Source organism: Rhinopithecus bieti, unplaced genomic scaffold (genome assembly GCF_001698545.2).
Source record: "Rhinopithecus bieti isolate Rb0 unplaced genomic scaffold, ASM169854v2 scaffold_39870, whole genome shotgun sequence".
Lineage (NCBI taxonomy): Eukaryota > Metazoa > Chordata > Mammalia > Primates > Cercopithecidae > Rhinopithecus > Rhinopithecus bieti.
Window position 1 is genome coordinate 2,289,191 of NW_016817144.1, and position 14,943 is coordinate 2,304,133.

A 14,943-nucleotide genomic window follows, 5' to 3' on the forward strand; every position below is an offset into this window, starting at 1 on the left:
TCTTTTTAGGGGTGTCATGGTACTGTGTTTGTCCCTGTACCTTTTAAATTCACCTTGTCAGGTTTCCTGAAAACTCTTCTTGAAGTTTTAATTGGACTTACACCCTAGATTGATCTGCAGAGAACTGATGAAGAGACTTTCATCACCCTGATATATCTCTTAGTTATTTAGATCGTCCTTTTATGTCTTTCAGAAAGCCTTATATTTTTTTCCCTAAGGTTTTGCACATCTTTTGATAGGCTTATTTATAAGATTCTTTATTTGTTGTCATAGTTGTAAATGTTTTATAATTTTTTTGCTGATGTATAAAATTGCAGTTGATTTTTTAACATTGATCATTTATTCAGACATCATTCTAAGCTCTTATTTCTAATAATTTCTACATTCCTTTTCATTTTTTACGTATACCATCATGACATCTATTATTAAAGACAGGTTTTTTTTTTTTTTTTTTTTGAGATGGAGTAGCGCACTGTCTCCTGGGCTGGAGTGCCATGGTGCAATCTTAACTCACTGCAACCTCTGTCTCCCAAGTTAAAGTGATTCTCCTGCCTCAGCCTCCCAAGTAGCTGGGATTACAGGCACCTACCACCATGCCCAGCTAATTGTGTGTGTGTGTGTGTGTGTGTGTGTGTGTGTGTGTGTGTGTTTTTAATAGAGATGGGATTTCACTATTGGCCAGGCTGGTCTCAAACTCCTGACCTCATGATCCACCTACCTACCTTGGCCTCCTAAAGTGCTGGAATTACAGGTGTGAGCCACCGTGCCTGGCCCAGTTTTGTTTTTATGTTCTTGTCATACTCTTGTGAATACGAGTAATGATAGTAGACATTGTTTTCTTCTTCCTAGTTTAAAAGGGATATTTTAAAACTTCACAATAAAGAATGAATGAAATTTGATGACTCTTTTGGCAAATACCTTTTATCTGGTTAAATGATCTTTTCTATTTCTATTTTGCTAAGAATTTTTGTTGTTAAATTTTATCACATGTTTTTCTATGTATTCAGATAATCATAATCTTTTCTCTTTTCTTTTGAGACGGAGTATCACCCTGTCACCCAGGCTGGAGTGCAATGACATGATCTCAGCTCACTGCAACCTCCGCCTCCTGGGTTCAAGTGATTCTCCTGCCTCAGCCTCCCGAGTAGCTGGGATTACAGGCACCCGCCACCCCATCCAGCTAATTTTTGTATTTTTAGTAGAGACGGGGTTTCACCATGTTGCCAGGCTAGTCTTCAGCTCCTGACCTCGTGATCTGCCCACCTCGGCCTCCCAAAGTGCTAGGACTACAGGCATAAGCCACAACACCTGGCCAGTGTTTTTTCTTTTAATGCGTTAATGGAGTAAATTATATTATAGGTTATTTTCAAATGTTACATCAACCTTAGGTTACATTCAATTTTTTTCCATAAGATAAAATTAAGGTAAAATTAAAAGCACTTTGAATTGATCTCTGGAAGGAGACCCAAGATACGTTTGGCACTTTTTACATTGGTACTATTTTGGGTGAGGATGAGGTAGTTATTGATGACAGTCAGGGGTGAGTGGAAGATAGTTTACCGTATCTACTTTTGTGGCTTATAAATTCTTATCAATGTCAACCTATTTCCTAATCAAAAATAAATTCATAACATTTAAATTAAAATAGTTAGAAATAATTGATAATGAAAATCAGTTTCTCAAATCTTGAAGGATGAAGCTAAAATGAGAGAAATGGGTACACTTAACCTGCCATTTATTTTTAAATGGTTAATTGTTAATGAGGTAGGCAACCAGCTTAAGAAGTTAGAAAAATGAAGCAATTTCTGGTAGGACTGATCAAAGAACAAAGTGCAAATAAACAATATTGGGAATAAAAATAAAGCTATGGTAATGTTATCAATAAAAGATATATTAATAACATTAAATTCTAAAAAGGCTATATTGCAGATCATCAGAGATTAAAAAATAAGATATTAAAAAAGCATCATGCCAATAATTGGAGAACCTAGATGAAATGGACAGATTTCCAGGAATACATAAAATGTCACAAGATGAAACAGAAAGCTAAATAATCTAATCTAATTAAGCAAATTTTAAAACAGTTAAAATCTTTCAACAAAGAAAACACTGAGTTCATGTAATTTTACAGGTGAGCGCTGTAAAAATCTCCAATGGGACAGGTCACTCTAGTCTTTTACAAACTTTTCCAGAGAAGAGAGAAAGAGAAAAATACTCTCAAACCAATTTAAGAGATTATAATATTGATACCAACAGATGACTGATACAGGAAAAGAAATAAAAGATTCCAGGCCAACTCACTCATGAACACACACATACAAATTATTAGCAAGTCCAATAATGTGCAAAAATAAAGTATGTAATCACCAAGTTGTAGAGAATGCAAGGACATAAAAATTTATAAATGCCAACAAATATCAAATTTAGATGAAGAGGAAAATTCCTAAACTATAAAATTTACCAAAACTGACTCTGTAAAAGACTGGAAAATGTGAATCATCCTATAACCATCAGAAAAATTAAAATAGTAGTCAAAATTTTTTCCAGATATAAAATACCAAGCCCAGATGGCCCTACTGGCCAGTTCCAATAAATATTTAGGAAACAAATAGCTCATCTTATACTGATTCTTTCAGAGGATAAAAAAGGTAGCATCATTCAGCAACTCAATTTATGAGACTAGCATAACATCAATTAAAAAATATGCCAAGGAGAGTCCAGAAAAAAACACCTCAGGTCAATCTCTCAAAAATCATTAGCAAATTATTAGCAGACTGAATCCAGTAATATTATCTTACGGAAAAAATTGAATGTAACCTAAGGTTGATGTAACGTTTGAAAATAACCTATAATATAATTTGCTCCATTAATGCATTAAAAGAAGAAACACTGGCCGGGTGCGGTGGCTTATGCCTGTAGTCCTAGCACTTTGGGAGGCCGAGGTGGGCGGATCACGAGGTCAGGAGTTCAAGACCAGCCTGGCAACATCGTGAGACCCTGTCTCTACTGAAAATACAAAAATTAGCTGTGTAGGGTGGCTGTCATCCCAGCTACTCGGGAGGATGAGGCAGGAGAATCGTTTGAACCCAGGAGGCAGAGGTTGCAGTGAGCCGAGATCACGCCATTGCACTCCAGCCTGGGTATGCGTGGCCGGGTGCAGTGGCTCGTACCTGTAATCCCACCACTTTGGGCAACCAAGGCAGAAGGATCACTTGAGCCCAGGAGTTTGAGACCAGCCTGCACCACATAACAAGACCCTATCACTACAGAAAATAAAAAAAAATTATTTAAATTAGCTGGACATAGTCGTGCATGCCTGTAGTCCCAGCTGCTTTAGGAGGGAGGCAGGAGAATCACTTGAGCCCAGGAGCTCAAGGATACAGTGAACTATGAGTGTGCCACTGCACTCTAGCCTGGGTGGCAGAGTAAGACCCTGTTTCTAAATATCCAGATAGATAGATAGATAGATAGATAGATAGATAGATAGATAGATGACTGATAGAAAAATAGTGTTTTTTTTTTAAATTTCAAATTATATAGGGAGAGTTTCCCACTGACTAGCTGCTGTCTCTAAATAAATAAATAAATAAATAAATAAATAAATAAATAAATGTGTGTTTTGTAATTTCAAAGTATATGGGGATTGTTTGCAGTTACAAATATGACCATTTTGTAGAACCAAGCTGACTTGTCTTTCCCCACACACACAAAAAAACAAAAACAAATATACAGATCTTCACCAGCAGCAACCCAGAGCTCAAGCATGAGTATGGGAGAGTTCCTGGGGCCATAGAGAAGTGGAAAAATACTGAGCGGACAGTAGGATCATTGGACTTTCACATCTGCAGTACCCTTCTCCCTGTTCTGCCAGGCACCAACTGCATGAAAAATCTCCCCTCAACTCACAGTTTCTATACTGGAAAAAGAGAAATTGAGGTGGTCAGCCAATTTCCCCACTTTCTTGGGTTCCCTGGCAGGAGATCAGTCCTTTCCTTAACCCATGGATAGCTTTATGACTGAAGGGAGAACTCCTCCTGAGGACAGGCAAAGATAAATAGGGAAGGTGGGACTACCCACCTTCGGCCAAAGGACACCAGATATGAGTGTCTGTAGGACGTATGTTTTCCAGGTGCCCCGGACAGAACCTGGGCAGAAACCTTTAGCCAGCCTTCCCACACTGCTGGGATAATCACTCTGGGACTTCCGCTATTTGGGAAAGGCAGTGTTTCCACTATTTACTAGAGTCAAGGCGAACCTGGGTTTAAGGTGTCATCTAGAGCTAAAGAAGAGAAACCTAGCAATGAAGATTCACTAAGCAAGTGTATTCAATCAAAACCCAAATGATCTGGACAGAGAAAACTGTATAAATAATCTTTCAATGCAAAGATATAGACATATACCCACAAGAAACAATAGCAAACGGTACCAAAAGGACAAAGCAAAAATCCAGTGACTGACTTGAACAAAAGGGCAGTTTGTGAGCTCTCTATCCGGCAATTCAAAGTAGCAGTTTTGCATGGACACTCAGAGGGGAACAACAGACGCTGGGGCCTGTCGGAAGGTAGAAGGAGGGAGGAGGGAGAGAATCAGGAAAAATAACTACTGGGTAGCACTAGGCTTAATACCAGGGTGACAGAATAATCTGTACAACAAATCCCCATGACACAAGTTTACTTCTATAATAAATGTGCACATGTACCCCTGAACTTAAAAGTTTTTTTAAAATAGCAGTTTTAATGAAACTCAGTGACCTGCAAGATAACACAGGAAAACAATTCAGAAACTTATCAGAGAAATTTGACAAAGGAAATAATTTGAAAAATCAAACAGAAATCTTGGAACTGAGAAATACATTTGCTGAACTGAAAAATTCTATACAGGCTCTCAATAGAATAAGCAGAGAAAATAATCAGTAAGCTTGAAGCCTGGCTATTTGAAAATACACAGTCAGAGGAGAAAAAAGAAAAAATGAAAAGGAATGAAGGTACAGAAAGTTACCTCAAAAGACCAAATCTAAGTATTGTTACTGGCATTGAAGAGGGAGCTGACCAAGAACAAGGGGTAGAAAGATTATTCAAAGAAATAATAACAGAAAACTTTCCTGAGAAAGATATAAATATCCATGAACATGAAGATCTTAGAACACCAAGCAGATGCAACCCAAATGAGACTACTCCAAGGCATTTAATCAAACTCTCAAAGGTCAAGGCAAAGAGAAGATCCTAAAAGCAGTGAGAAATAAGAAGTAAATAACAGGCTGGGCACGGTGGCTCATGTCTGTAATCCCAGCACTTTGAGAGACCAAAACAGGCAGATCACTTGAGTCCAGGAGTTTGAGACCAGCCTGGGCAACATGGTGAAACCCCATCTCTATAAAAATACAAAAATTAGCCAGGCACAGTGGCCTGAGCCTGTAGTTTCAGCTACTTGGGAGGCTGAGGTGGGAGGATTGCTTGCACCCTAGTGGTGGAGGTTGCAGTGAGCCAAAATTGTGCCATTGCACTCCAGCCTGGGTGACAGAGTGAGACTTCATCTCAAAAAGCAAATAACATAAAGGAGCTCCAATTCATTTGGCAACAGGCTTCTCAATGGAAACCATACAGGCCAGGAGGGAGTGGAATGATAGTTTCAAAGTGCTCAGGAAAAAACAAAAAACTGTCACCTAAGAATATTGTATCCAGGAAAATTGTCATGTCATCCAAATGTGAGGAAGAGTTAAAGTTGTTCACAGACAAAAGCTGAGAGAATTCACCACCACCAGACCCATCTTGCAAGAAATGCTAAAGGGTGTTTCTTCAAACTGAAGGAAAAAAAATAATGTGCAAAAGAAAACTTTTAAAGGCATGAAACCCCTGGTTTAACATACTTTAATTAAGTATATGGACAAACGATTAATACTCTCACTGTATGTGTGGTATGCAATTCACTCATAACTCTAGTAGAAAACCCCAAAGACAAATCGATCACAACAATAGCTACAACAACCTGTTAAGACATAGGTGATTTTAAACTATATAAATTGAGAACAACCAAAATGTTTGTTGTGTATGTGTGTTGGGGTTGGGTGGAGTTAAAGTGTAGAATTTTTTGTTTCTTTTTGTCTTTGTTTTTCTTTTATTTGTATCTAAGTTGTCATCTCTTTAAAATAACTTGTTATATCCACAAAGTATATGGGGAATTATTTTTGCTTTTATTTGTGTTATTTTGTCATTGGTTTCTCACTTAATTGCAGTGTTGTCAAAAATGTCTCTGATACCACCAATTTCTTGCAGTGTGTTGACACTTGTATTTATATATACATATAAATATAAACTTGCTTCACAGTTTCATAACTTTCCACATATGGATTTTATATATTAAGTTCTTTCATTTAATAATCTATTTATTCCATAAATAGTTAATACATTTTTCATGAATGATGAAATCTCCTACGAGAATGGATTTGTCTGTTTTCCCCGTAGTTCGAATTAAGTTTGTTGTATATTTTTGATACAAGTTCTTTATCAACATATATGCTTTGCAAATATTTTTTCCCAGTCTGTGGCTTATCTTTTCATTCTTTTAACTGTGTCTTTCACAGAGCAGAAGTTTTCAAAATTTTAATACTGTCCAACTTAACAATATTTTTCCTTCATGGATTATGTTAGTGTTGTATCTAAAAACACATTGTCATATCCAAGGTCCACTAGATTTTTTCCTTTGTTTTCTTCTATAAGTTTTAACGTTTTGTGTTTTACATTTTGGTTTATGATACATTTTGAGTTTTTGTGAAATGTGTGAGATATAAACTTTATGTCTAGATTTTTTTTTTTTTTGCATTTGGATATTTAAATTGTTACAGCAGCATTTGTTGAAAATTCTTTTCTATTTAATTGCCTTTGCTTCATTGTCAAAGATCTGTTGATTCTATTTTTGTGGGTCTATTACTGGGCCCTCTATTCTGTTTCATTAATCTATCTGTTTTTTTTGTCTTTTTTTTCTGTTTTCTTTTCTCTTCTTTTTTCTTGACCAATACACGCTTCGCTTCACTCGTCCTTGATCACATCACGCACGCGCGCCGCGGCGCGCGGCCTCTTTCATCTGCTAAGCTCTTCGAAATCACGCGCTCAACTTCTGCACACTCTTCCACTTCTGTTCTTTCTCAGTATTATGTCGCTTATCTCACGCTCTTCTCGCGCTTCCATCACGCACGCTTCTCACTATCACGCTCACTCGCTCGCACGCGCATTTGCTCATGGTGCTGCAGACTGTATAAGCATGGCATCAGCCTCTGCTTCTGTTGAGGGCCTCAGGAGCTCACTCATGCAGAAAGTGAAGGAAGAGCAGGCACGTCTTGACGAGAGAGGAAACAAAAGAACATGAGGAGAAGATGCCAGACTCCTTTAAACAAACTGGACTCTTGCATGAACAGAGAACTCTTCCTCATTACCCGAGGATGGCAACAAGTCGTTGTGAAGGGATCCACCCCCCATGGCCCAAACACCTCACCAGGCCCCACCTTCAAAACATTTTAGATCACGTTTAACTGGAGATTTTCAGGGACAAACATTCAAACTATATCTCTTTACTTCACAGTTTCATATTTTTTTCTGCATAATAGATCTTATGCATTAAGTTCTTTCATTTAATTTTCTTTTTTCATAAATCATTAATGTTTTTATTTGTTTGTTTTCGTTTTCCTTGAGACAGATCTCACTCTGTCGCCAGGCTGGAGTGCAGTGGCAATGATCTAGCTCACTGCAACTCCGACTCCAGGTTCAAATGATTCTCCTACCTCAGCTCCTGAGTAGCTGGGATTACAGGTTGCCACCACATGCCAGCTAAATTTTTTTTGTATTTTTAGTAGAGACGAGTTTTCACCATGTTGGCCAGGATGGTCCAGTCCTCTGACCTCTCGTGATCCACCTCTCAGTCTCAAAAGTGCTGGGATTACAGGTGTGAAACCCAACTCGAGCAGCCAATGTTTTTCAGTATAATATTTCTATTTGAACATCTATGAACTAAAGTCATTGCATACTGGCTATTAGGCTGCAATTAAAAAAGTTCTTCCTCTCAGTTACCAAAACATACACTGTGTTCAACTGAAATGGGGATTCAGTGTTTCTGTAAAGCAACTAGGAAAAAACATTACAAAGGATTCCTGTACTTTGACTTAACTCCTCTTTTGGGCCCCCATTTTTCTGCACACAATAATATTGAATTAAGCCAATTGACCCTACACTGACTCTGCCTCTCAATATTCAATGAAAAGTAAGAGTCAAACACATCTCTCACTTAAAATCAAAAGCTAGAAATGATTGGCACTTAGAAAGGAAGGCATGTGAAAGCAAGACAGGTTGAAAGTTGTCTTGGCCAAATGATTAGCCAAGTTGTGAATGCAAACCCAAAGGAAAAGTTCTTGAATGAAATTAAATAACTAAAACTGCTACTCTAGTGAACACAGGTGAATGATAAGAAAAAAAAAAAAAAAAAAAAACAGCATTATTGCTGACACAGAGCAAGTTTTCGACATCTAAATAGAAGATCAAGCCAGCCACAATATTCCCTTAAGCCAAAGCCTCATTCAAAGAAAGACCTTAGTTCTCTTCAATTCTTTGAAGGCTGAGTGAGGTGAGGAGGCTGTGGAAGAAAAGTCTGGAGCTAGCAGAAGTTGGTTTATGAGGTTTAAGGAAAGAAGTCATTTCCATAGCATAGAAGTGCAAGGTGAAGCAGTAAGTGCTAATGTAGAAGTTGCATCTAACTATTCAGAAGATCTAGCTGAGATCATTGATGGAAGTAGCTATATTAAACAACAGATTTTCAGTGTAGCCAAAGAGCCTTCTTTTAGAAGAAGATGCCATCTAGGACTTTCATAGCTACAGAGGAGAAGTCAGTGCCTGGCTTCAAAACTTCAAAGGACAGGCTGTCTGTCTTGTTAGGAGCTAATGCAGCTGGTGACTTTAAGTTGAAGCCAGTACTCATTTATCATTTTGAAAATCCTAGGGCCTTTAAGAATGATGCTAAATCTAATATGCCAGTGCTTTCTAAATGAAATAAGAGCCTAGATGACAGCACATCTGTTTAGAGACCAGTTTACTGAATATTGTAAGCCTACTCTTAAGACCTACCGCTTAGAAAAAAAGATTCCTTCCAGTAATTACTGTGCATTGACAATGCACCTGGTCACCCAAGAGCTCTGATGGAGACGTACAAGGAAATGAATGTCATTTTCATGCCTGCTAACGCAACATCCATTCTGTTGTCCGTGGATCAAGGAGTCATTTTAACTTTGAAGTCTTGTTATGTAAGAAATATATTTCATAAGGTTATAACTGCTATAGATAGTAATTTCTCTGATGGATCTGGGCAAAGTAAATTGAAAACTTTCCGGAAAAGACTCACCATTCCAGATGCCATTAAGAACATCCGTGATTCATGGGAGGGGGTCAAAATATCAGTATTAACAGGATTTGGAAGAAGTTGATTCCAACCCTCATGGATGACTTTGAGGGGTTCAAGACTTCAGTGGAAGTCACCGCAGGTGTGATGGAAATAGCAAGTGATCTATAACTAGAAATGGTGCCTGAAAATGTGACTGAATTGCTGTAATTTCAAGTCATCTGCTGCAGTCTCAAGATCAATCTTGAATGGATGAGGAGCTGTTTCTTATGGGTGATCCATGAAAGTATTGAGATGGAATCTCTACCTGGTGAAGATGCTGGGAACACTGTTGACCTGACAATACAAGATTTAGAATATTAGATAAACTTAGTTGATAAAGCAGTAGCAGGTTTGAGAGGATTTACTTCCATTTAGAAGAAAGTTCTACTGTGGATAAAATGCCACAAAACAGCTTTGCATGCTACAGAGAAATCTTTTGTGAATGAAAATCAATCAACATGGCAAACTTCATTTTTGTCTTATTTTAAGAAATTGGCACAGTCGCCTAGCCTCCAACAACCACCACCATGGTCCGTTAGCGAGCCATCAATATCAAGACAAGACTCTCCACCAGCAAAAAGATTAGGACTTAAGAATGACTTCGATGACTGTTAACACTTCTTAGCAATAAAGTATTTTAAATGAAGGAATGCATATTGTTTTTTAGACATAATGCTCACTGAATAAACTGCAAGCTTATCCAGCCCACCTTGTTTTGTTGTTGCTGTTCTGTTTTGTTTTGCTTTAGGCTTTTAGCAGCCAGAAGCCATGGTTTTTAAGTTTCTGTCTCTAGTGATAAGCAGAAAAGAGGGATGAGGAAGGGGCTTTACTGGCCCAACCAGAAACAGAAACTAAGAACCCATGACTGTGTTCTCTCCCTTGGACACTCCTGAATAGTCTATAACTTTTATATGCACTGGGAAACCAACCAATTTATGTGACTCACTTTATTGAGATATTTGCTTCATTGAGATATTTGCTTCATTGCAATATTCACTTCACTGCAATATTTGCTTTATTGAGGTGGTCAGGAACCAAACCCACAATATCTCTGTGATATGCCTGGACTGGAAGGATGAAATACCAGGGAGCCACTAAATGTGACAAATATGCTAATAAATGGGAATTAAATTAAAAATGGGTACATAAAACACTTTTATGTACATTGACAGAGATTGAAATTCAATTTGGGATGGTCTCAGTGCTTTTGGAAAACTAACATTTTTCCTCATTTTAAAAAATTGTCCTAATGGGCACAATGTATAATATTTGGTTGGTGGTTATGCCAAAAGCCCAGATTTTCCCCACTATGCAATATATCCAAGTAACAAAACTGCACTTGTGCTCCCAAATCTATAAAATGTCTGTAGTTTTAATTTTCAAAACAGACATTATGGCCTTATGGCTTTTGGATGTTAACTTTGTACTAACCATAGTGAAAATTGGGGGATAGAAATGCATAATAACAAATTAATAAAGTACAATAAATATGTACTCTTTATGAGAAATTCTTAATACTTTGAGATGATACAGTATATGATAAAAAGCAGACTTTCAAATCAGCCTGAACTTGGATAAAATCTTACCATATCTATTTTTCTCAGACTCCATTATTTAGATGTTGTCGCTTCCTCTGTCCTCCACAAATACTAGCTTTTCTTTTACGTTTTCTGTATTATTATCTTTCTCTGCTGCCTCCAAGGGAGTTCTTCAGTCTTACCATCCTTCCAATGCACAATTCTATTCTTTGGCTCTAACTAACTTGCTCTTTTTCCTATCATTTTCACTTTTTCCTTCTTTTATGACTTATTAATTGCAGCTTCATGTCTGTAACTTCTTCCATTACACTTTTCAGCATATTAAGTATTTATGTTACTATTTGTGTGTTTATTATGGACGTTTTTTGGAGGGAGGATCTCCTTCTGTCACCCAGGCTGGAGTGGTTCACTGCACCCTCCTGGGCTCAAGTGATCCTCTCTCCTCAGCCTCCTGAGTAGCTGGGACTACAGGCACACCCCACCACACCTAACTAATTTTTGTATTATCTGTAGAGAAGGAGCTTCACTATATTGCCAAGGCTGGTTTTGAAGTCCTAGGCTCAAGCAATCCACCTGCCTTGGCCTCTCAAAGTGCTGCCATTACAGGCATAAGCCAATACACCCGGCCTATTATGCACTTAAAAAATTCTTGTTTCATCTGTTCCAATTATACTGCTTCAGATAATATATGGTATTTAGGTGTCTCTTTTTGGTAGTAGTTTTGCTCCTCAGGTTTATTTACTTTGGCCAGGGAGCCCATTTTCCCCTGGGACTATCAGATATCCTGACTGGGAAAGAGCAGAAGGCCCACCCTTAGTCCCTGAACTGTTGGATGAGCTTATGGAAGGAGGAGATTATGAACCCCAAGACAGAGCCCTTCATTGCTGTACCACTCCCTTTCACAGTTACTTCATCAGGAAAACCTGCTGCTCGGGAATTCACCTAAGCTCCTAGAAATAAGTGTCTAATGACTAAGTCATTAGTCCTGGGCATGGAAGGGGGAATTCCCAGGAAGTTCACAGAAGTCTGCGCCTGTTTTCTTCAATTCCTTACCCAAGGAAGGCTTTACTTTCCTTGGTATTGACTGACTGATGTCAACATCACGTTGAGTTCTTGCTCCCAGCATGGTAATGGAACAGATATGATTTTACCTGGTAACAAAAGAGAGAGACAAGAGCAGAAAGTAAAGCATTCTTGCAACCCACCTTCTTACAGCAGTTTTCTATTACTTTCTTCCCCAGGCTGCACCCCCTTCCCTTCTGCACAGGTATATTCTCCAGTTTGGGACTGTTGTTATTTCACCCAGGAGCTTCTCAGAATTTGCTTTTGTTATGTTTATTATTGTTATAATCATTAGTATCTCAGATTCATGCTTCCTGTGCTTTCTCCAGGATTGATTTTGGGGAAGGGAGCCAGCAACCCATCCTTGTCTGCCATGTTGATATCCCTGAGCTTTTTTTTTTTTTTTTTTTAAATGTTCTGCCTCCCAAAAACATAACTGTTGTCACTGCTAAAGTCCATCTGCTTTTAGAAGATGTATCCCCTGTTTCAGAATCTGATTGCATTGACTATCTCTTCTCTTGGGTTCAAAGGAATCATTATAAAACAAAGAACAAAAGGTAAAAGACTGTTTTCATGGACAATTGATCTACAGCTGATTGTAGATATATAGATATCAATCTATGAAATAGAGAAACAAATAAGTGTTAAAATATTTCAGAGATTTCCTGAAGAAAAAATACTAATTTTTCCACTTCAGGTTTATAAGGATCAGCCTTTTATGTGAAGTCCTCTTACACGTTCCTTTGCGACTAGTCCAAGTAAGCTTTTCTTAGAGAGGCTGGACAAAAACGGAACATCCTATCACCTCCAGCCTCGAAGGCTCAGGTTTTCTTTCCTCTAACATAAATGTTTTTGTTCTAGATGTCCTTTCCAGTCTAGTGTAGAGAGGCCACAGGGTTAATAGTTGAGCTAATAATGTATACTGAACACTATCCAAAATAAGGAAAAACTTTGTATATTAATATCTATCATACTGGGTTGTTACAAAGATTAAAATAATCTGTGTAAGATGCCTGGTGCAAAATAAACACTCAAAATTATAGCAATTATTATTTATCATGTAGAAATCACAAAATTGTTAAAATTAGAAATAGGATGAATATAATATTTATATTGAAAATGAAATAATTCTTGTAGATATTTTGACCAAAGCAATTTCTCATCATTTAGCTTTGTATTCTTATTCCCAGCATCATAATGTGACATTTGGATTCCTGTCACTTTTTTATCTTTCTGGTTTCCAGTCAAGGAAATGTTGGTTTATGCAGTGCTTGTTGAAGCTACATCAGGCATGAAATGAAACATTTATCATTGTGTTTTGCAAAATGTTGCATTGCTCACTAATGTGTTAGTGGCAATAAGTAAGTGATAGAAGATTTCAACAATGTAACAAACTTGACATGATGGGCATATATAGAATACAGCACTGAAAACTAGAAAATACAGAATACACATTTCTTAGTAATCACACATGAAGCTTTTAAAAAGCTGGCTACCTAACTTGCCATCAAACATTCTCAAAATTTGCAAAGAATTAATGGGAGATAGACTACATTCTTTGGCCACGATGCAATTAAAAGTGAATGACAAAACAATAACCATTGAAGTCCATTTCCTAAGTTGAATGGTATCCCCCTCAAAATTTCCTGTCTACACAGAACCGGAAATAGGATTTTACTTTTATTTTATTTTATTTTGAGGCAGAGTCTTGCTCTGTCGCCCAGGCTGGAGTGCAGTGGTGCGATTTCAGCTAACTGCAACCTCCACCTCCCAGGTTCAAGCAATTCTGTGCCTCCGCCTCCCGAGCAGCTGGGATTACAGGTGCCTGCCACCACGCCCAGCTAATTTTTGCATTTTCAGTAGAGGCAGGGTTTCATATCTTGGCCAGGCTGGTCTTGAACTCCTGACCTTGTGATCCACCCACCTTGGCCTCCCAAAGTGCTGGGATTACAGACGTGAGTCACTGTGCCCGGCCAGAAATAGGATCTTTGCAGATGTAATCAAGTTAAAATTAGGTGATGCTGGATTAAGGTGGGCCCTAAATCCAGTATGACCAGTGTCCTTATAAAACAGAGCACCACCAGAGAGAACAAATCCATCTGAAGATAACGGCACTGACTGGAATGATGCATTTACACACCAAGGCACAGTGAGGACTGTCAGGAAATACCAGAAGCTAGGAGACAGGCATGGAACAGCTTCTCCTTCAGAGTTTCCAGAAGGAACCAACTCTGCCAACACCTTGATTTTAAGACTTCCAGCCTCCAGAACTAGGAAAGAATAAAATTCTGTTCTTTTAAGCCATCTAGTTTGTGCTACTTTGTTATGGCAACCCTGGAAAACTAATATGTCCCATATGCTTGGGAATTAAGAAGCATACTTCTAAATGGTTCGTAAGTCAAATAAAAAAATAATAATAGAAGTTAAAAAAATATTTTGAACTAAACGATAATGAAAATACCACATATCTAAACCAAAGAGATGGAACTAAATCAATAGTCAGAGAGACATTTGCAGTCTTACATTTATAAATCAGAAAAGAAGAAATGATAAAAATAAATGAGTTAAGTATCCAAAATAAGAAGTTAGAAGAAGGAATACAAAATAAACCTTAGGAAAGTAGGAAGAAGGACATAAAAATAAAAGCAGAAATCAATCAATAAAAAGCAAAAATCCAATAGGGAACAATGGATGAATTTCAGGAACATGGTGATGTTGAGTATTTGTAAAAGCAAGTTTCAGAAAAATACATGTAATATTCCATTTACATAGATATTAGAAACAAGTAAAACTAAACAATATGTTGTTTAAAGATCCAAATGTATGGTAAAATGTTCCAGGTGGTATTTGCCTCTGAGCTAGGAAAGAATGACATGGGAGTATGGAATGAAGGAAATAGAGGAGGGAGGGAGGGAGGGAGGGA

The 14,943-nt window shown here is 37.8% G+C and overlaps 1 protein-coding gene across 1 annotated transcript in view; it reads left to right on the forward strand.

Annotated features, from left to right (window-relative positions):
* Window positions 1–14,943, forward strand: part of CEP112 (centrosomal protein 112) — a 567,381-nt gene that overhangs the window by 332,620 nt on the left and 219,818 nt on the right. The window lies entirely within an intron of this gene.